This window comes from Equus quagga, chromosome 4 (assembly GCF_021613505.1).
Source record: "Equus quagga isolate Etosha38 chromosome 4, UCLA_HA_Equagga_1.0, whole genome shotgun sequence".
Taxonomy (NCBI): Eukaryota; Metazoa; Chordata; class Mammalia; order Perissodactyla; family Equidae; genus Equus; species Equus quagga.
The window spans coordinates 73,849,199-73,870,969 of record NC_060270.1 but is presented as its reverse complement, the minus strand read 5'-3'; positions in this window follow the sequence as shown (position 1 = coordinate 73,870,969).

Below are 21,771 nucleotides of genomic sequence, written 5' to 3'. Positions count from 1 at the left end.
AAAAACCGTTTTTTATCCTGTAAAAACAGGGGTACTAGATGTGCGTAGAAGCTCCCCTCTGGTAGATACTGACACTCTGGAGTGTGGAGAGGAAGAGTGAGAAGATGGCACCCACTGGCTAGAGCAAGGCATAGGGGCAGTGCAAACATGGCACCTGCTGGAAGAAAAAAAAGGAAAAATGAAAAAGAAAAGAAATAAAAAGAAGAAGAAGAAGAAGAAGAAGAAGAAGAAGAAGAAAAATTATGGCTCCTGCCAGCTTTAGCAAGGTAAAGAGAGAGCAGGAAGATGGCGCCCACTAGCCTCCACCCCTGAAGGGTATCCCAGCAGGCCCCTGTTCCTCAGACCAGAGCTTGAAAATTAGCAAATAAGTCTCTTCCACATAAAGTCTGGGTGCTTTTCAAAGGGATGCTTCTGTGCTGGGCCTGGGGCAGGTGAGTACAAGAATGTTGGCCCTTTGAGGGCGGTTTTTCAGTTCCCTGCAGCCCTGCGGGTCTTGTGGGCATGATTCCCGTTGGTCTTCATAGCCAGGTGTTTGGGGTCTTGTCTCTCAGGCACTAGTCTTAAAAGCTGGGGTGCCCGATATGTGCTAGGAACCCTTCCCTCTTCAGGGAGAAGCTCCGAGTTTTGAGTTCCCTCCCAGTTGTGGGTCTCTGTGCCAGGGATGTGGTTTATGATGAGATTCCTCCCTGCTTAGATGTGGTTTTCCTCTTTTTTGCCCTATGTGAAGGGAGTGCTTTTCCAATTTTTAGCTTTTTTCGAGGGGAAATTGTTCTACATATAGTTGTAGGTTCAGTGCACCCTGGGAGGAGGTGAGTTCAGGATCCTCCTACCTCACCATCTTGAACTGGACCTCTTTCCTTCTCCTTTTCTTTCTTCCTTTCTTCCTTCCTTCCTTCCTTTCTTCCTTCCTTCCTCTCTCCTTGCTTTCTTTCTTTTTCTTTCTTTCTTTCTTTCTCTTTCTTTCTTTTCCTTTCTTTCTTTCCTTCTCTCTTTCTTTCTTTCTTCCTTTCTTTCTTCTTTCTTTCTCTCTCCTCTCTCTCCCTCTCTCTCTTCCTTCTTTCCTCCACCCTCTTTTTCTTTCTTCCTTTCTTTCTTTTCTTATCACACTTAGAAATAACTTTCCTAGTGAAGTCTCCTACTTCATTTGTTTCTCTGAATTGGATCCATTATATAAAGAAAGAGGATGCGGAGGGGAGGATGCAAGGAGGAAAACAGAGGAAAGAGTATGTGCATATTTTAAGAGGCATCAGATGGAACCCATTGAAGACTTCTCCTCAAAGTTGAGCCCTTTCATGTGCTCTTAACCACAGAAATTTTCTTTGCACAAAACTCAAAACGATATGATAACAATAAAAAAATTTTGAAAGAATGCCTCTCTTGCTGGCTGGTGAGCATTATCTGCTTCCTGTGTGTGACCTGGCTGGAAGGGAGTAATTTGGAAAACTTCTCTTAGCTGAGATGAGAGGGTGTGGGATGCAGCTATTCTATCTGCAGAGAGAACTGGAATAATCTGGGTGCTCCTGACGAAAGCCCAGGCTCAGAGTGGGTGCTGAAGGACAGGTATCAGACAAAGAAGCCAGATGAGGACAGTGGGACATGGAGAAGCAAATTCTTGGAAGAACTACAAATAGACGCAGCCCCAGAATGTCACCTAGGAGCACCCCAGGTAACCTGTTCCATCTCCCAGTCAGTTTTCTTTCTATTATGTCATGTCACATATATGGAAGAGCAAAGGTATAGAAGGAGAAATTCAGTCTCAGGGAGGTGTGTAAATAAATGACAGTTACTCAAAGGAGAACAAACAGAGGCCGTTTATTCAGAGCTCGGTATGCCAAGGGAGTCAGCCAACATCTCGAGTTTGGAAAAGACTCAAAGGCAAGCAGAGGAATGGGAAGCTTTACAGTGAAAAAAAGTGGCGGAGGCTTCAGGAATGTGTTGATTGCAGGTGAAGCTGGAGCGGGGCTAAGTAAAAGGGAGACATCTATGTCACTGGTTTGGGAAGCATATTTGGCTTTCTCTGGTTGGTCTTGAGTTGGAATCAGGGGCAAAGAATAGGGAATTTGGCAGTCATTAATGAAGTCCTGACTGTTCCAGGCAACTGCTCCAGATGCTGTGGTTTGGCTTCCTGGACTGGTTGCTGGCGGGGTTATGGGTCAGAGATCTCCTGTCATATATGGCCTGGCCATTGTCTATTTGCATATTCAGTCTCTCAGAGAAAAAGGAAAATATTTTTATAGACGTTCCTTGAATAAACGCATAGGAGAAAAAGGAAAAAGTTGAAGGAAAAAGGATGATAAAGGATAAAGAAATGATTCTTACATCTGTGATTAGATAATTGACATTATTTGGATAGAGAAGCAAGTAGAACAAAAATCTAAAATATCTAAATTACCAGTTTATGTCCTTCTTGTTCCTTTAATAAAGAATTGAAGTTCTGTATTTTGTTAGTCCGTTGTTTTTTACTTCTGCAAACTGAAATGAGACTTTTACTAAGTTGTTCTTGCTTCTTCAGGCTGACATTTTGATTAAAACGCCAAGTGTCTTCACGCATGCTGTAAAACATTCAGGAGGCTGAGGGAACCCATAAGTGATTATAAAAGCACAATTAGATAGATTGATAAGAACTACCTCCTAGGAATGTGTTATTTCACCTCCTGGAGCACTCTGCTTCGTGAAGGTTTGTTGACATTTCATTATCCGCCCTGCAAGGTAGGGTTGTAACTCAGCTATTCTAATTCCCACCAACTGAAACTGCACTACACAAAATATTTCTACTTAAGTGCACCACCCTTCTACTTTTAGAAAAAAGAAGATAAATTATCTTTCCATTTCTGATTTTTAGATAGAATAGTTATTGCTTGGTCTGTAACCATTTTTGCTTGCAGCTTCACTGTCAATGATAAATAATGTAGGTAAGATATAATTATAGGAACTTACACAAAGCCAGGGTTTACAGTGGACTAATTTTATGGTTTCCTACCCATAAAATGGTCTAATTTTTAGCAATTTTCTGCTCCTGAAAAACCCTTTTAAAATATCAACTTGTCTTTGAAGCGGAACACACACAGTGGCTTTTTCCACCTACAATAGCACTGAGCTTTTAAATGTTGATTGGTATTTCGTGAGAAATCTGGCCTTTTTTTTCCTCACCTGCTGATAAAAGCAACTCTATTGCGAATCATACAAGTGAAATTCCTTATTATCCTTTGTTATCTAAGTCTTAGAAATAAAGACAAAGCCCTTTATGGCACATGTGAAAATCACAGATGTTTGTTGAGTAGTCATAGCCTGTAAGGGTTTGAATACCTATAAATATCCATCAGGATTCAGCCCTTCCTTTGTTTATGATTTTTGCATCGCTGTTGTTCTGGGTTTCTAGCTGGAATAAGCTCTTCCTTAACTTATCTCCATAGGCAATAAAACAACAATAACATCATTTCCTTATTTTCTGGCACAGAGCAAATGTAGCCCTGGCCTCAGAGTCAGGAGGCCAGTGTTTTGGATTTGTCCCTGCTGCTAATAGACATAAGGTTGTTGGCAATCCCTGACCCTTTTGGACTGTAATTTGCTCACCTGCTGAATGAGGGATCTGCATTAGATAACCTCAGAGGACCTTTTAAGGTCAACATTCCACAACTGTAAAAAATATGATTAACTGGCTAGCAGCTGATCTGCTCTAAATTTTATGTTTGTTTAAAGAGCTGAAGTGCCAAGCTGGTGGTCTCTGTGGCCCCTGAAAAAAGCAGTTAAGTATTGTTTAATTTTATAGTTATATCAAAACATCTTCACATACTTGTTACAAAAGCGTCTATGTTCTCTGCAGAATAAATAAGTGAACAAGCGAAATAAGTAAATGCTTGCAAGACAATATGCAAAAGGAAGAGAAAGCAAACAGAAAAAGGAGTCATGGGTAACATTTATGTGTAGGATATTCCCATCTATGCAAATGATAGAAAATGTCATAGTCCCAGCATGTTAAGATAAGAATCAGACCAAAGAAATTATCAGCTTCTTTCCCAATGATTCATTCATTTCTTTATCCACTCATTCACTCATCTATTCAACAATTATTTTGCATGCTATGTCCCAGATATTCTTCTCGCCGCTAGGGACCCATCACACATTCAAGGCCTCTGCGTGCATGGAACTTACATTTTAGTGGGAGATTGATAATGACAGGTGAACAAGAGATAAAATAGTAAATGATAAAATTTTCAAGAAGTGATAGTGCTATGAGGCAAAGAAAACGTGGAATACAATAAAGAAGAGGAGGAGTGGGGAGCAGGAGGCAGGAAGGGGCTGCAGATCGGATGGTTAGGAAAGGAGACGATCATTTAAAGACAAGGAAGGAGAGAGTTCCAGGCAAAGGCAGCAACAAGTGCTAAGACTCTAAGAAAGGAAAGTTTGGTTTGGGGTTTCCAACAAGAAGCAAAGAGGCCACAGTCACCAGAGTCTGGAGGGGAGAAAGAAATATTTGAGGTGAGATGAGTGAAAGAGCCCGGGCCAGATCACACAGGGCCTTGTAGGGAATGGCAAACATTCAGATTTTTTGAAGTTTCTAAAATTTTTTCTATTCTCTATGACTCAAATATACTGCTTATACTTTTGTGGCATCTAATAAAGTAAATAGGATCACAGATATAATTACAAATTGTCTCAGCAGATACCCACAATAATAACAGTAATTGATTTTTATTGAGTATTTACAGCATGTCAGGCATTGTACACAGAGGTTTCGTGCATTAATTGGAGTACTTCTTACACAAATCAGGAGTAATTATCACCAGACCCCTTTGCAGATAAGGATGCTGAAGCTTAGAATGTTTTCTATATGACATGTCAAAACCCACATAACCAGAAAGTGGAAGGTCAAGATTAGATCCCAGATATTTCATTTAAAAGCCCAATTTAGATTATTTATCTTTTTTTTATGAGGAAGATTGGCCTTGAGCTAACATCTGTGCCAATCTTCCTCTGTTTTGTATGTGGGATGCCACCACAGCATGGATTTATGAGTTATCTAAAGGTTCACCTCGTGTCTGAGCCCGCGAACCCCGGGCTGCTGAAGCGGAGCACACATACCCAACTACTACACCACTGGGCCAGGCCAGATTAATTTTACATGTGATGGGAGCAACTGAGGTCAGAAAGGGAGCATTTGGCTAGAATAAATCTCTATAAAGGAAGAGATCTTTGTTGTGATAAAGCCAGAAGGACATAGAAGAGTACCTCTCACGTAGCTGGCACTCAGAAAGATATTGATTGCATAAATCTAAAGTTTGCCATGTTGTAGGTTTCGATGCACCTGGAAAGGAGAGAAGAAGAACGGATATTGTTTTTCATTCTTTTGCTAAACGTTCATATTTATTTTTCTTTCTAGAAATTGCTCCACCTTCCTCTAAACATCTTTTTCTTATGACCCGCATGATGAACATCTCTGCCCCAACTCTTCCATTGTCCTGTCCCACTGCCAACTTTGTCTAGTCCCTTCTAAATGCCTTCTTCCTCTACGCACCTGTTAATTTACTCATTTCCTTATTAAGGTAACCGCATGTACATTTTCAATGGAATCCAAGTCCTGCTTCATTGCATCAGGTTCCAATTTTGAGAAGTGTTCCCACTCTGCCTGGCATTAGCCATGTCCCATCATTGTGATGGGCCTTGGCACAAGCATCTACAGATCTGATGTTCTTGCCCGTTATGCCAGGGAATGAGCAAAAGTAGGATCAGGTTACTGAAAGAGGAATAGGAAGCATAGAAGTTAAGAAGACACTGAAGATGTAAACGGTAAAGCTTTAAGGGGATTATCAGAGGCCAGGTAAGAAATAGGACTACAAGAATAGACTTAGAGAAAAGCACGATCAAGAAAGAATTCCAAGAACAGGTGAGCACCCACAAACTTAAGTATTCAACCTCCTAGAAGCCATGAAGCAAGGTAGTTGGTCAAAGGAGTGGCTGACCTAAAGAAACAGGAGTGTAACTGAAGCTGAGAGCATGAACAGACAACCTTGAGGTCAGGGGAACTGCAGCTGCAAAGACGAGTTCAGCGGATAATTGATTTGCATGTTGTCCCAACATTAGTTGACAACATTTACTTCTTGCTTGCTGAGGGCCAGTCCTGAGTACGTGTGGCATGTAGAGGTGACACCTGGTAGGATCATGGTGTCAGGAAAGAACGGACATAGTTCCTCTGACAGAAGAAGTTCTCTGATGATTCTGTGAATTATATGAGCTGATCTGCAAGGACTTTGGCAGAATAGCTGGAGCAGGACCTGGGGAAAAGGCAACATGGCTTCATAAGAAATCTTTCTTTGTATCTTTTCCTATATTCACTATCTCATTAATTTCATTCTATCTGGAATGCTGATTTAAGATCAAGTCAAGCAGATATATTTGTTTACACTGAAATTTTTCTTCATCTAGGGTTAATAGATTCATGACAGCTTTGCAGTGCTATTAGTAGCAAATCTAAATTTAATATCCTTTCACTTACCATTAATGTGATGTTCAAGACCCTCCTTGACCAGGTCCAAAACTTCCCCTCCAGCTTCATTAGGGACTATACTCGGTCACCTGTGTTTTGTGGGCTTTGTGTTTGGCTTACTCTTTGGCCACGGATCTAGGCATCTAAGAATGGGTTTCATGGGGCCCATGAATTCTTGGTACCTTAATGTCAATTATACGTAAGTTTACATGTGCATTTAGTTAACTTCTTAAAGGGGCCTGTGACTCCCAAAAAGGTAAAAACCATTATGCCATTATGCTATTCCCTCAGCCTCAAATGATTACTTTCCCATCATCATCTTTAGGTGACATGATGGTTTGGCTGAACCTCTTGAGATCATATTTCAATTTGCCTGTGATAAGGTCAGTAGTTAAATGCCTTTCTACACTATTGGATTGATAGCTCCTTGGAAGAGGAAGACCCATACTATGTTTATCTTTGTGAATATTAGTTGTGTCAGTAATTTATATATAGTAAATACACAGAATAAAAGTTCCCTTGTTGAACCAAACAGGACCCTGTCCGTTTTTATTAGATTTAACAGATTCTGGAAGGTGTCTGCCTGGATCTATGGTACTCACTGCACTTCTCATCTCTTTCTGGCTTCTACCTCTTATTAATGTAAATTCCATTGGCTTACTGTATAGTAGCTTCTGCAGTGCCCATGCTATTCCATACTCACACTCTCAACCCTCCTTCTGGCAGGCACTGGCTCTACTTCTAGCCCTGGGCACAGTTCTCTGCCCACCAGTTCCCTGCAGTTCTCTGTGAATTTCAGTTTCAAGTCAGCCACTCAATATTCATTCAACAAAGACCTTCGGAAGGGGCTATTATGTACCAGAGCCTGAACTCAGTGCTGGGATCAAATGATAAGTGAGAATAGACACTCACCTTGAAACTACCACCTATCGTTTGCAGAACTTTTGAATGTTGATTTTGGTTCCTGACATGATACCAGGCTCATGTCACATTTTAATTCCTCAGCGATTTTGTTGACTTGACTTTTTGCTGGACACAAGAAGACAGTAGTGGATGCTGACTCCTGTTGGCCTCTAAAAGGCCCTGCCATGCTGTGTTGCTACTTTCAGAATTTGATATTACACACATAACCAAAGTTTGATAGACACACCTATCTTTTCTTTTTTTTTGCTAGTTTTACTATTTTTGTTTTGTTCCCATTCATGGACTATCTTGTCCTAAAGCAGAACGTTTGCACATTAGGATGAAAGATGTTTCCTCTAAATATAGACTAGTTGCAAAGCAATCATAATAATGAAATAGATTGTGGGTATAATGTGCCTGTGTTTTCTCATTATGACACGTTTTGCTATGATGTTCCTGTAATGAATGTACCACTTGTATGTATTAAAAATGATATAAGTGACCATTAAAGAAGTATTATCTTTTTCCCATGACAATATTAGGGACTGCTTTTTTATTGCAAAGGGTACTATAATTTGCATGTTAAAATTTTGAGTGAATCCCTTTATTTCAATGTATAAATAATAGAGGGAAATTTAATGAGTACTTCTTTCATTTTCTTTTCTTTTTCTATTGTTTCTCATTTGCTCTGATGTCTTTGAGGCTCCCAATTACACAAAGATCATTTCCACATTTAGGTGGATCTGATTAGCCAAAGCTATAAAGAGCCTCTGAAAAGCTCAGATCTACCTGAGGGAAAGAAAACTTGATTTTGTCTTACACAGAAAATAAAAGAAAACAAAGTAGTGACTCCCTCAAAGTGAAACGGATCAGTATGAGTATGGTCAGATCCCCTTTATCTCTATCCTTCCTTCTCAATCTCCTTCCAGGAGCTGTGTAGGCGGTGGTTACCACTTTTATATTTGTTATGACCATTGAAGTTTCTAGCTTTTTAATTACCTGTGGAGTCTATACTTCCAAGGGGTTTTGGGTATCTGCTTATCTGGGGTGATTCTGAATGTTGTTTATATTGATGAAATGATATCCATCTCATCCATTTGTGCTAGACTTATGCTGTTTATAGTACAAGCTGGACTTACACTGTTTATAACCTCAACAGTGGTTTTCACCTCAACTTCAATGCCAGCTTAACTTTTCCTTCCTGCTCAAGACATCCCGCACTAATTTTTCTTCTCTGAATTCCTTACTTTTAGTCAGTGTTAAGAGCAGTTTGGGTTTTAGGTGCTTTATAATTGTCTCACATGTATGTCATAGCTTATAAGATATGTTGCTTTGAGTAAGTCACACAATTGGTCTCAGCTCTTGTTTCCTGCCTTGGAAAGTGGGAGTAATGTTGTTGACTTTGAAGAGTTCTGTAAGGAGACATCTCTTTGTGTCTCATTCTTACCTAGGTCTCCAGAAAAATAAAATTCAGCCCTTTGTTCCCTCTCTTAAAGCGCTCAAGATGTGTCTTCTATTTAGCTCTCCAACTACTTGCTGTCATCACCAAGAGAGGATCTGGTTCCGCAGTTGAAAAATTCACCTTCATTGAGTCACGCTTCCCCATTGCATAGAGTTAGTGTGTTAGCAAAGGCTGCTCACTCCTGTCGTCTTCTTCTCCTGGACCAGGATTGCTCAGGTGAGGTGGGTGCTCCACCTCCGCTTCCCGCTGTCAAGCCACAAGCACATCTGGACAAGGTTATTGTATGAAGAAGGTTGCTATTTAGCTGTGCACTTTCATGAGCGGTTGTAAGGCACACCTGCCCAATAGCAGCTGGATGGGAAAGTCAGAGTCTGCTCTGTAAACCCAGCACTTGCTGCAGGTGGCCCTCAATACTGAGTTAAAGAGGAACAAGAAGAGAACTTCACTTTGTCCACATTTTCCAACCATGCCATCCCACCAGCCACAGCAGAGGCTTTGTTCTTTTAGGGATGGCTTGCCTCAAGAATAAAACTAATCCTTGGGTGTCACTTGTTCTCCTAGTGTCTATTTTCCTATTTCTTAAAATCCCAAAGAGTGGAAATTGATGTGTTAATCCAGTTTACACTCACGTTGCCCCATAGCCAGCCAAACTTCAACAAATTATTGTGACAATTGAGATATCATATGTAGGAACATTTAGAATTCCTTATGCTTTTCTGTATGCTTTCACTTTGGACAGGATTTCCATTTGTTTTCCTTTTATGGTACATTTTGTGTAAGTAAAGTAGGTAGTGATGTGTTCGGCACGTAGAGTGCTCAGTGAAGTTTGTTTTTACTTAATGATTTAAAAATGGCTTTTAGGTGTGCATAAGACTCAAGATTCCTGTCTTCTGTGGAAATATAAGAAGATGCTCTTTGCCCTACTCATCATTTTTTTTTTTTGCTTTGACCTTTACTTCATCTAATGGCACAATTTTATCTTTTAAATCCTCTAATTGAGAACATTTATAAACATCTTGCTTAAATTAATTTATTTCTGCCATCCAATATGACAGGTTTCAATCTTCATCAATATTTCCTGTAATATTAAATACTTATTTCTATGCATAGTACATGAATAAATGTGTATCATTTCCTTTAGTATTTAAAAAAATTATCAGTATATGAGTAGATAAGGTCTATTTACACTAACTCGGCTTTTAAAATTGTGACCACATTTCATCAGTCAGTCATACCTTTTTCAACTTTCCTACATCTTCTTTGAGTGAACTTTTCATTTATATTTCGGTTTTCTTTGTTCCCGTTTCTTCCTTGGGAACATCTGAATTTTCAGATTGGATTTTCATTCTCTGCTATCATCCACTGCTATCATATTTCTGGTCTTATTGTATTCATCTCTTTATTCTTTCCTCTAAATAAACTTTGCCTCAAAATAAACAAAACAGATTTCATAGATGAAGAAACTGAAGCTCAGATTTGTTTTAGATTAACTTCAGTATTCTTTCTACCAGACTAAGTAATTTTATTAATACAATTACTTGATTTTCACGAGCCCCACCCAGATTTCTTATCAGATTTTGGAAGTATTATAATAGACAAGCCCGGTATTACTGTTGGCTAGTTCATACAGGTAGTGAACCCAGTTATGTATTTTGGATGAAAGATATCTTTCTCCACAGAAATATATAGATACAGATATAGATTTGCCTTTATTGTTCAAAAAAAGATTTGCCTTTATTGTTCATTTGAATTTAACCTTGCCCTGTGTGCTTCTTTGTGACAAATTTACATTTCAAATATAGTGTGCCTTTTGTTCCCCACATCCAACCTTCTACTGGTATTAATTACTGGTATTTGGATAGAACACTAAGTTTAATAAATGTTTCCTCATATTTCTCATAGAATTCTCCCCACCTGTTTCTTCAGATAAAGAAATTGAGTTTCAGAAAAATTGATACTTGTCCATGATCAGAAAGTTGATGACTTAACAGAAGCTTGAATCCAGGTCTGTCTCCAGATTTTATTTTGCTTTTTTTTTTTTTTTACTTAATTTTGGTTTCGGCTTAATCAGAATAAATTTGAAATTTATGTATAAGAGTCTTGTTTTTGTCCTTTCCAAACAGTTTTAGTCTTCTTTTTAAATCACGGTAAACGTTAGTTTCTAATCTTAGACAAACATACATGTTATATATATGTATCCATGTATGTTATATGTATGCATATGTGTGTCCTTGTTATGCATTTCTGCATCTTGATAAATCTGTCTCATCAAAGAGGTTATTTGTGTGTGTGTCTCTCTCTTTTTCAAAACTCAGTCTCTAAATGCTCCACCCCAAATCAACTGACAAGAACATTACGCACAGTGTGTTGCTTCCTGATTCTGAACACCATGTGGAACACTAAGAACGTGAGAATGAGAGGGTGGATACACCCAGAGCTGGAGAGCCTGTTCTAATTAGCTTCTCCCCTTGCCCAGATAGTTTGAACTCGTCCTAACCTGGATGGATGTATACACATATGCTACAGGGGTCACTGCGTTTCTTTAGCCCTCCCAGGAAGATTAAAGTGAGCTTTCTGGGGGGTAAATGAAATAACCCAAGGCTTAGTTTATCCAGCATGTTGTAGAAGCTGAGTTAATTTTTTTAAAGTAAATCACAGGTTTTATACGCTTAGTTTTGTCCAGTAGAGGGACTAGGGAGGTAACATTTAAGGTTTTGCGATCTAGACACCTGTAATTATATGGATAACTTACCAGAAAACTTTCAAGTCTTGTTAAATGAAAATGGACTTAACAGCTGAATCTGTTTGAAGTGATTGTCTATACAAACACCCGGATGAAAGTGTTGCTAAAGTACAGGATGTTGTAAATTGCTGGCCTTTCTGTTTTTAGGTCAAACTCACTGATGCCCAGTGGATGTCAAATGTTAATTAGTAAATAGAAACATAATCTTGATTTTTACATAGGTTCTTACTAGATAATATGTGTGCTTTCATGGGGGCTCTGCTGAAGAATTGTGGTTTTGTATCATATCTTTAGCGGTCAATTTACATTTAGTTCGTCAATCTACAAATTTGTTTATAAATTTACACATATAAGATGCCTATTGATTTATTACTTCTCCCCAAATCATGAATTCCCTAGGACAGGTGTAGGAATTCCTTGGTTTTGACCCCAATTACTCATTTTCTTCTTCTCTCATCTCCTGGGGCTCATTAGAATAGATCTTGAAAAACAAAATGTGTGTTGCAAATCCATATAGACTTTTCTCACTGGGGTCATTCACTTATTTATTCAACAGACAGTATTTGGACCCTTTCTGTGTGCTAGGTATTCTGCAAGATCCTGGTGATTCAGTAGTGACTAACCAACAGGTGGTCCCTTCACCACTCAAGGAGCTTCCAACTGAGCAAAAAAGACCAACTAAAAATAGTAAAGACCAGCAAAATGAGAACAAAAAAGGTAAATTATAGAGCACCGTGGGGATATACAGTATATTAAGAATCTGAGGGCTGCAGGCTGAAAGGGACTAATTTCTACACTGTTTGGGAGAGGGGAAGGGTGGAGAAGCCATATAGGTGATGGACAATTAGGAGCCGAGAGGCAGGCAGAGAGATAATTAGAGAAGCAGGAGAAAAGATAGAATGGTATAGACAGAAACAAATACATAGATTGAAAAAGAAGCTGAATGACCAAGAACTAAAAGAGGCGTAACAAAGATAAAGACGAAGTGGCAGAGAGTGGGAGATGATGGGTTGGAGAGGGCATAGAGGAATCCTTGTTTTTGTTCTAAGAATCCCTTCTTCCTCCTCTGGGTGGCTGCTCTCTGATTTGGCTTCAGGAAGCCGGAGTTCTCCTGGTGTTAGTCCCCATGGTTTCAGGGGAGTTGATCTCACGCTCTGGCATTGGCAGGCTGGGGTTGGAGGCATGTTCCCAGCCTGTCAGTCTTACAGCTCAGATGTGAGCATGCAATCCCTAACCTGGCCAGTGAGAGTCATCCCAGGGATTTTTGTTGGAACTACTAGATAACAGTTCAAGTCTTTCACTGCAGTGTTAAGCTGATAGAATGCATGCTTCGAGTTACTGGTGTCCATTCTTGGTATTACTAATGGCAGCTGACTGAAGAATAAATCCAACCAAGAGAAAAATAAACAATTTAAAAAAGATACTACTGGAGATATTGTTTGAGCACCTGGATCCAGCCATACCTGATCTCTTCAAGGATATCTCCTTTTGGCTCACTGTGACATGATATCTTCTGACATCTACCACAAGGGATCCTGACTATGTATGGTTTAGGGCAGTTGCATATTGAGGTGTTGGGAAGGGTGAGGAGGAAGAAAGGCCCATGCAATCAGAATGGCTTTGTCTGTCAAAACAGCAATTTTTGGAGGTAAATGTACTCACTGGGCAGTTTCCAAGGCCAGGCCAGGTCTGGCTCATCTTCAGGCCTGTAGACTACACTAAGGTATGCCGAAAAACAAAGACCTACTCTTGGTAAGGGAGTCTCTGGGAGGGAGTGCCTTGATCCTAGGTCCAAAATTAGAAAATCTGGCCTAAAGTTAAGGTCCTTTAGCAACAATTGACTTGGTGAAGCAGGGTCCTGCCTCAGTTTATGGCCATTCCCTCCATGGGTGTGGGAAGCCAGAGCCACAAGCAACGAATGTTGGATGACACCAGGTGTGGCCAACAAGGCAGGATATAGGACCGAGGGTTTCAAAGGGCCTTACTAATGATTCACTGGTGCCTACTATGCCCCAATTTTATGTCAGGCTTTCTCAATGGTTTTTATTGTTATTATTATTATTAAATTAAAAAACAATCTGGGGCTAGGCTTGTGGCCTAGTGGTTAAATTCGGCCCACTCTGCTTCAGCAGCCTGGGTTTGGATCCCAGGCGCAGACCAACATCACTTGTTCGTGACCATGCTGTGGCCACAACCCACATACAAAATAGAGGAAGACTGGCACAGATGTTAGCTCAGGGCGAATTTCCTCAGCAAAGAAAAAAAGAAAATCTGAAATCTTAAATATACAAATAACGTATATAACATAACACTTAACAAGTAAACAAACTCTCTTTTTTATCTTTTCCTACTGTTTTGAGAGTACTGCTACTCAATTCTTTAGACAAAAGAAAAACTAATTGTATAGACATATTATTTCACATACAAAATGAGAGTTATTCTATTTGTCATTCACAAAAAAAAACCCATAAGATGAAAGGTAGAGACCTAGAATTATTCTCACATGTCAATTTTAACCATGTATTTCTTGATAAGTCTGTAAAACTGTATCATTTACTTGATATTAGGATATACATTTAATGTTGACTTCAATAACACTGTAATTTCCCCCTAACTTCTCAAGGGTTTTGAGGGATTAAAAACACAGTGTCTGCCATGGAAACTTTTGCAGAGAAACTCTGTCTACAGCTACAGGTATGACAATTAGAGTCCAGCACAAGGCGATGTGTCTTCAAATCTCTTTTGGTTGCAAGGAAAAGAAACCTACAAGTTGCTACAAGTAAAAGAGAAATTCAAGGAAGAGATGTGGATAAAAATCATAATAAAAATATCAACAGTTGCAGCCACTATTTTTGAGTGCTTAATATGAGTCATGCATATTACCGTGTTACATGCAAAACACTTTATATTATATTCTCATTTAATCCTAATAAGAAAATTATGAGGCATGTTCTATTAATACCCCCATCTGTAAATGAGGAGACTAAACTCTGTGATTACTAAGTAGCTTGTCTCAGTTTGCACAGACAGGGAAAGGTGGAGCTGGGATGCGAAGCCAGGGTTTTTGGTGTCAACGCTTCATCAAAGGGCAGGAGAGGGAGCCAGAGACTGGAGAGACTGCACTGGGCACTGGAAACCCAGGAGCTGAGTGTTCCTCCGTCTCTGCTACCTTCTTACATTCCTTCTCTCTTGTAGAGTGTCTTTGGTTGTCTCCTCAAAATGTTTTCTATCTCTCTTTCATCCCTCAATTTCTTTATCTTGCTCTTAGCCAAGTATGGCTGAGCCAATAATGAGCCACCATCATTTTCGTCTGAAACCCCTACCCCTGACTGACCTCAATGCCTCCCAGTCCAGCTTCCTAGGAAAGAAATCTGATTGGCCCCCTCTGACTACTTAGGCCTGCCCCTTCATGGTGGACCATGAGAAGGGACGGTTCTCCAATTGGTGATTGCACAGGTGTCCCCAAACAAGCTACAATAATTTCCAAACTATGTGATCCAAAACGTAGGCTCAATAAGAAATCAGAGAAGGAAGAGAGCATATTTAACCTGGACTAGTCCTTAGAAGCTGGGAATGCTGGCCTGGCAGAACCACTATTGGAAGATTCCAGGCAGGGGCATACATGAAGGATGCCAGGGAGGAGAGAATGTGTGGAGCAGGTTCTGATGTGAGGGAGGATGATGTTTTGCCTGTATCCAAAGGCTTGTGGGTGGAGCATCAGAAAGTAAAATAGCATAAAATTTTCTTCCTTCCTCCAAAGTCTTCTCTCTAATATACACTTTCTTTTTGACCAGTAAGAATGTGCTGTTTGATATTCTAGGCTTCACAAGATTTCTTCCCTTTGAGGTATCGTGATGTGACAGAAATAGCAAGTGACAGGGGAACTGATTTCTGGTCACTGACTCTCTGAGCAGAGAAATGACCTTCGGCCAGTTCACTTCACATCCTGTGGATCATTTTTGCATCGCTCAAATCCTTGCCTACCTCACAGGGTCATTATAATGTTTTAGTTGAGTTTCTTGATCACTGAAGCAGAGCCATCCTATTAAATTATATAAAGCCTGATCTCGCAAATGTCCTTTCCTTGTAGTCTCATCTTCAAAGATTGCATGAAGGCAAACAAGCCTAATCACAAGTCTGGCTTTGAATCATAAACAAGACTTCCAGATTATTCCATGTTCCACATTTTCTTTTCAGTAGGAGTGACTATGGCTATAAAACCCAAGTTTAACCACATTCAGATCTTGATGATCAGAGCAGAGTTGTCATCTTCAGTAGTTGTCACTCCATCACCCACTGTCCATCCATTTGTAAAGAGTTCTGCTCAACCTAATCGAGTTTGATTAATAAATGTGAAATAATAGATCATTTCGGTGGAATTAATTTTGTAATGAAATGATGTATTTTGAAATGTAGAATGACAATTTTCCTGAGGGAATTATTTTAATACCCCCATCTTCCATCTGATAATGTATTTCTTAAATTTATATTTACAGATGCTCAATGACTTAATGATACTAATTAGAATTTTAAAAGGCATTCCCATTTATCCTTTCAGTCTTAGATGTTTGAAATGTTTTATACATACATAGTTTCTCATGTCTAGAGCTGGCTATATGTATGTACATATGGTATATATTATATACATACACTAAGAAGTTACAAAGAGTAAAATGGTACGCTAAAATCTAGAATGACTCTAACTTAATTAGAATCCACAAATACTTGAACATTTTTTGTATATTTAATTCTCAGCTAAGAAAAAAAGGTAAATAATAAGCTTTAAAAAAAACAAATATTAAAAGCTTCTGAAGAAGAACTAAAAACATTCTCTCTTTATGCTCTCTGGTCAGTACAAATTCCATTCCATTTCCTTCATTTCTTCTTTTGTCCTAGGATGCTACAGACAGCCCAAGGTTAAGAATGATAATCTTGGGCTGGTCAAGATTATTTTATCAGTTTCCTATTCCCAACGTAACATATTAACACAAATTATTGGCTTAAAACAACACAAATTTATTTATTATGTTTCTGTTCTAGAGGTCAGATGTCTGAAACAAGCTAAAATAAAGACCCAGAGCTACATTCCTGCTGGAAGCTCTAGAGGGGCATCCATTTCCCTGCCTTTTCTAGCTTCTAGAGGGTGCTTGGATTCCTTGATTGTGACCTCCTTCCATCGTGAAACCCAGCATCTTCAAATCTCTCATCTCTGACCTCTGTATTCATCAGTACATCTTCTCTCTGACTCTGACCTTCTCGTCTTCCTCTTGTTAGGATCCTTCTGATGAAATTGAGCCTAACCAGACAACCCAGGGTAATCTCCCAGTCTCGAGATCCTTAACTTAATCATATCAGCACAGCCTCTTTTCCCATGTAAGGTAACATATTCTGAGGATTAGAATGTGTACGTCATTGGGGACAAGTCTCCTGCCTACCACAATTATCAATGAGGAATAATTCAAATATTATTTTTTGGCTTTGCTAAGAGACTTGGCATGTGACTCAAGTTAATAAACACTTATTAAGGTACTGTTGGGTTGTGAATTACTGTTGAGCTACTGATGGTGGGGTACTTCCCACCATGAAGGAGTTTATAAGACAGTATAATAAAGGACCAAATGAAGCACAAGCAGAGTGGATGAGGGTGCACTGACTTCAGAGATGAGTAGGTAGGCGGTGGCAACAAGGTGTCAAGGGAATTCAAGGTTCTGAGGGGGGTTAGATTAGGCGACCTTTCAAGACTATTCCAATCCTTATCTTTCCATGATTTCTGCTGCTGAATAGATTCTTAGTAACAAATTGAATTTAAGATTTGTACTCTGTTGACTTCTTAAAGAACTTGTGACTGTGTATAGATTAGAGCACAGTGCAAGATAAGACATTTAGTAATGAGATAGAACAGAATCCATCTGACAGAAGGGATCTTCTAAGCTTCAGAACTGAGTATGTTGAAACTCTTGGGCTGTAAACGTAGCTTTACTCTTTTGTTAACTGCATCAAAAAAGCATACAGTTAAGCAATCGTTTCAGGAATGAGGGAGAAAGGAGAGGGCAAATTTAAGCAGGAATTCATTATCTAAATCCTTGAATAAGGGATATCCAAAGGCATAATGGCTAATAACTTCAGCTGTATTTTTATGAAGGGCACAGAAATTTTCAATAACAATCATTGAAACCCAAATGATGCTCTGGTAAAAACTCACTGACTCAACTTATCCTTCAGCTTCCTCTTTCTCAAAGAACTTCCTTTCATAGAGATTTTACTGCACTTTAAAGTGTTCCTGGAATTATTTCTTTTTAAAGGATTTCTTTGAGCTATGATTCATCCCTTGGCACTAATCCTTTAGGATCTTTCTGGGTAAATTCAAATTATCAAGACCTTGGGGGAGAAATTCAAGTTTTCAGTCCTTTTCAAGACTCAGATTTAATACTATGATTGCCAAGCAATTGGAAACATTGGCATAGTGGATGCGATTAGCCACATCTGCTCAAAAGGACACTTGGAGGGATTTAAGGAAATGGGATGCCAAGAAAGTGGTCCTGGGCGCCCTTGGCTGCTACGCCTGAGAGACATCAATACACAAACAGCCCCACCAGGATGGACTGACTCTCTTTGCCACGAATGCTGTCAGCACTAGGGAGAAGCTGCAGGGCCTGATTGGAAGGGAGAACAGTTTGCCCTCCTAGAAGTGTCAAAAGATGCAATGTCTTTTGTGCTGTGTACCTTTTAGCATTACTGTATATTACGCTCTTTGACGTTAAGGTGATAATTGCAGAGAAAGTCTCCTATCGGGCCATAAATTAGGGGGCATGCCTCCTCTGTCTCGGCTTTTTGTGCTTTATTCACATCAAAAGACAATCACTTTTTGTGCACACTTAATCCCACCAGTTTAATGGGGCATGTAAAATATGCCTTGCAATTTGCCCTCTATTAATCTTAAGCTTGCTGAAAATTAGAGCTGGCTAACCATTTGGATTCTTAAAAACAACAACCTGCCCTTCAACAACTTAACCTTTGTTTAACTTGGCTGAATTCTAAGAATTATATTCTTAGCAGTACCAGGTTATTCTTGGAGGAGATTTTCTAAGCCCAAATAGGAGCCCCGGAAGAGGTGAATGGCACGGTACTGCCTGAAACTTCTTCACTGGTCAGTAGGGCGTTTGTCTCATCTGCTGACTGGGAGCAGAGAGAGGAGGTAAATAGAAATGTGGACTTGAGAGTCAGCTCAGCCCGGGTCTGGACACCTTCCCCTTGCTGATGGGGTGACTGTGGCTAAGTTAACCTCTCACGCTCAGTGTTGTCATCCGTAAAACAGAATAATGCACACGTCGGGCAGCTGAGGCTGATAACTGATATAGGTAAACTGGCTACCACGTGATGTGTTCTTAAATGGAAAGAGTGGTTGTGTCAGGTAGCGGTTGTAGGAATAATGTTTTCTTTATAATTTAATGTTAAAGTAACTATCCTAGGATCTGGATAGCACCACTCTGAGTCAAAAAGACTTAAGGGGTGTGAGCTAAAGATTTTTTGAGAGGGATGAGGGTCAAAAACAGGAAAATAAAGCCTGGACATCTCAGGTAAAGGGTAGTAGCAAGTTCCAAACAAGACAGAAACACCAGTCACAAAGGAGTGGGTAAGGGCTCACTTAGAATGCTGTAACATGCAAAGGAGGTTCTGGGTGAGTAAGGAGAATGCAGAGGAAGGATTTGAAGCTTATTTGTATAGTTGTCTCAGTTAGACAGTGTTAGTCTGCTCGAGGTTCCATAACAAGACACCACGACTGGTTGGCTTAAACAACAGAAACCCATTTTCTCACAGTTCCAGAGGCTAGAAGTCCCAGATGAAAGTGCCATCTGGTTTGGTTTCTCCCGAAGCCTTTCTTCCTACCTTGTAGACAGCTGCCTTCTTGCTGTGTCCTTACAGGACTTCTTCTCTGTGTGTAGGGACAGAGAGAGAGAAAAATTGGTATCTCTTACTTTTCTTATAAGGACATCAGTCCTATTAGATTTGGCCCCACCCTAATGACCTCATTCAACCTTAATGACCATCCTAAAGGCCTGTCTCCACATACAGGAACATTGGAGATTAGGGATTCAGCATAGGAATTTAGGGGGAACATAAATCAGTCTGCAACAGGCAAATTCCTAAAGCGGTCTCATGTATTCCAGGACTGTTTCCATTCGATAAGAGACTTCTAAAAAGCAGAAAAGGTTGGAAACCCAAACAAATCATGCACAAGTGGTGGAATTTTAGGCACTAAGGCAGGATTATTAGGAAAATGTTTGGAGGATGGGTGCTTTTCCACTCCTCCCTCAATCACCCATTGTAGGTGTCTCTCAGCTCTACTGCAAGTAAAGCCATTCTTTCCATGGCTTCCTGGTCTTTTTTGTGAGTTCCTGGGTCCTGCTTGATTTTTTGTTATTTAACAGATTATATTTTACATTCCTGGCTCCCGTGAGTTGGCTTAAAACATTGCAGCTTTGTGTTGATGAAACTGAAGTTACAGATGTCCTCAGGCCTTAACGTTAAGGATGCTTAGATTTTGTCTGTTCTCTAGCTTCCAGCTGAAATCCCAAAGGCGCCTTTGATTTAAAGAAGAGATGTCACATAAGGAGTTCCTGACCACTTCAAAGGAGAGACTGCTGATTTAGGATCAGAAATGTCATCCTGTGTTCAAAGGAATCAGCAGGGTAGAGAGATCACTTATTCAGGTACCCAGTGACCTGGATTCCAATTGAGCTCTACTAGGAAATTACTCTCAGACATGATCAATTCCTCCTCACTCTCCGGACCTCAGTTCACACACATATAAAAAGAGGGATACAGTGTAAGTTGACTATTTCAGAATTTATGACAATAGGCCCTCATTTGGGGGGTTTTTAAGCTACTTGCAGATTGCAAGGAAGACAGATGCCCAGCTCTCTCAGGATGCTGTCGCTCCTTCTAATACCCCATCTTCATGCATATAGAAAGACAATTTGACAGAGCCAATATGGTATTTGAAAGGATGGAGTGAGAACAGGGGGTTGCAGAGGGGCCAGATGGTGTGTGAGCAGTTGCCTATTTGACTTTCAGGTGATTTTGTGCCAAAGACGTCACTATATAATGGCGATTTCATCTGACACAGGATGATTTATTCATCAGAGACAGGATTAGACTTGCAATAAAATTTTGAGAGAGAGCAGTGTTTATGTTTGCAAATAACAATATTGTACATCTGCCTTCCAAACAGCCCCTTGGATCCCTAACTCCCTTTCTCAAGACATCCCCAGTTGATCTGACTTGGGGAGGTTTATTATAACAACATTATCCTTGCCCCAAGTAAGTTGGAAGGAGATCCTATGAAGGATAATTAGGAAGAACAGAATGAAAAGGAACCCTCAAAAAGGAGAGAAGCATTAGGCATTTAAGGAAAAATCGGGAAGCTAGATATTTTAGAGCTTAGGTTGAAGAGAGTAAGCAAGAGATGTCCTTGTCAATGGGAGGTAAAGGGATAGGGTGGGGACTCCCTATGGCCATGGTGTGTAACATAACAGGTCATATTTCTTTAAGTAGCAAGCAAAAGTAGACCAAACTTAAACCTACCTAAGCCAAAAGGGAATGTATCAGCTCAGAGAACTGAAGAATCCAGGAGAATATCTGTAGTCACTGCATGCAGCATGAAGCTCCAAGAAGATAACAGTGCATAGTTTCTGTTTGACCTTTTAATTTTGCCCAGAACACTTAGTAACATCTCACAGAACACTGTCCAGAATTTGGAAATGGGGCTCTGAATTGGGTCCCCTCAAAATTACTATGTTGAAGCCCTAACCCTCAGTACCTCAGAATGTGACTGTATTTGGATGTAGGATCTTGAAAGAGGTAATTAAGTCAAAATGATATGATTAGGATGGGCTCTGATCCAGTATGACTGGTGTCCTTATGAGAAGAGGAAATGCAGACATAGACAGGTACAGAAGGAAGACCACGTGAAGACACAGGGAGAAGACGGCCATGTGCAAGCCAAAGAGAGAGGCCTCAGAAGAGCAATCAGTTCTGTCAACACCTTGATCTTGAACTCTAAACCTGTGAAAAAATAAATTTATGTTGCTTAAACTACACAAGATACACAGCCCTAGCAAGATAAGATGGGTTCCAAGATGCACGAATCCTCAGCTTTTGGATGGTGACCATTATTGG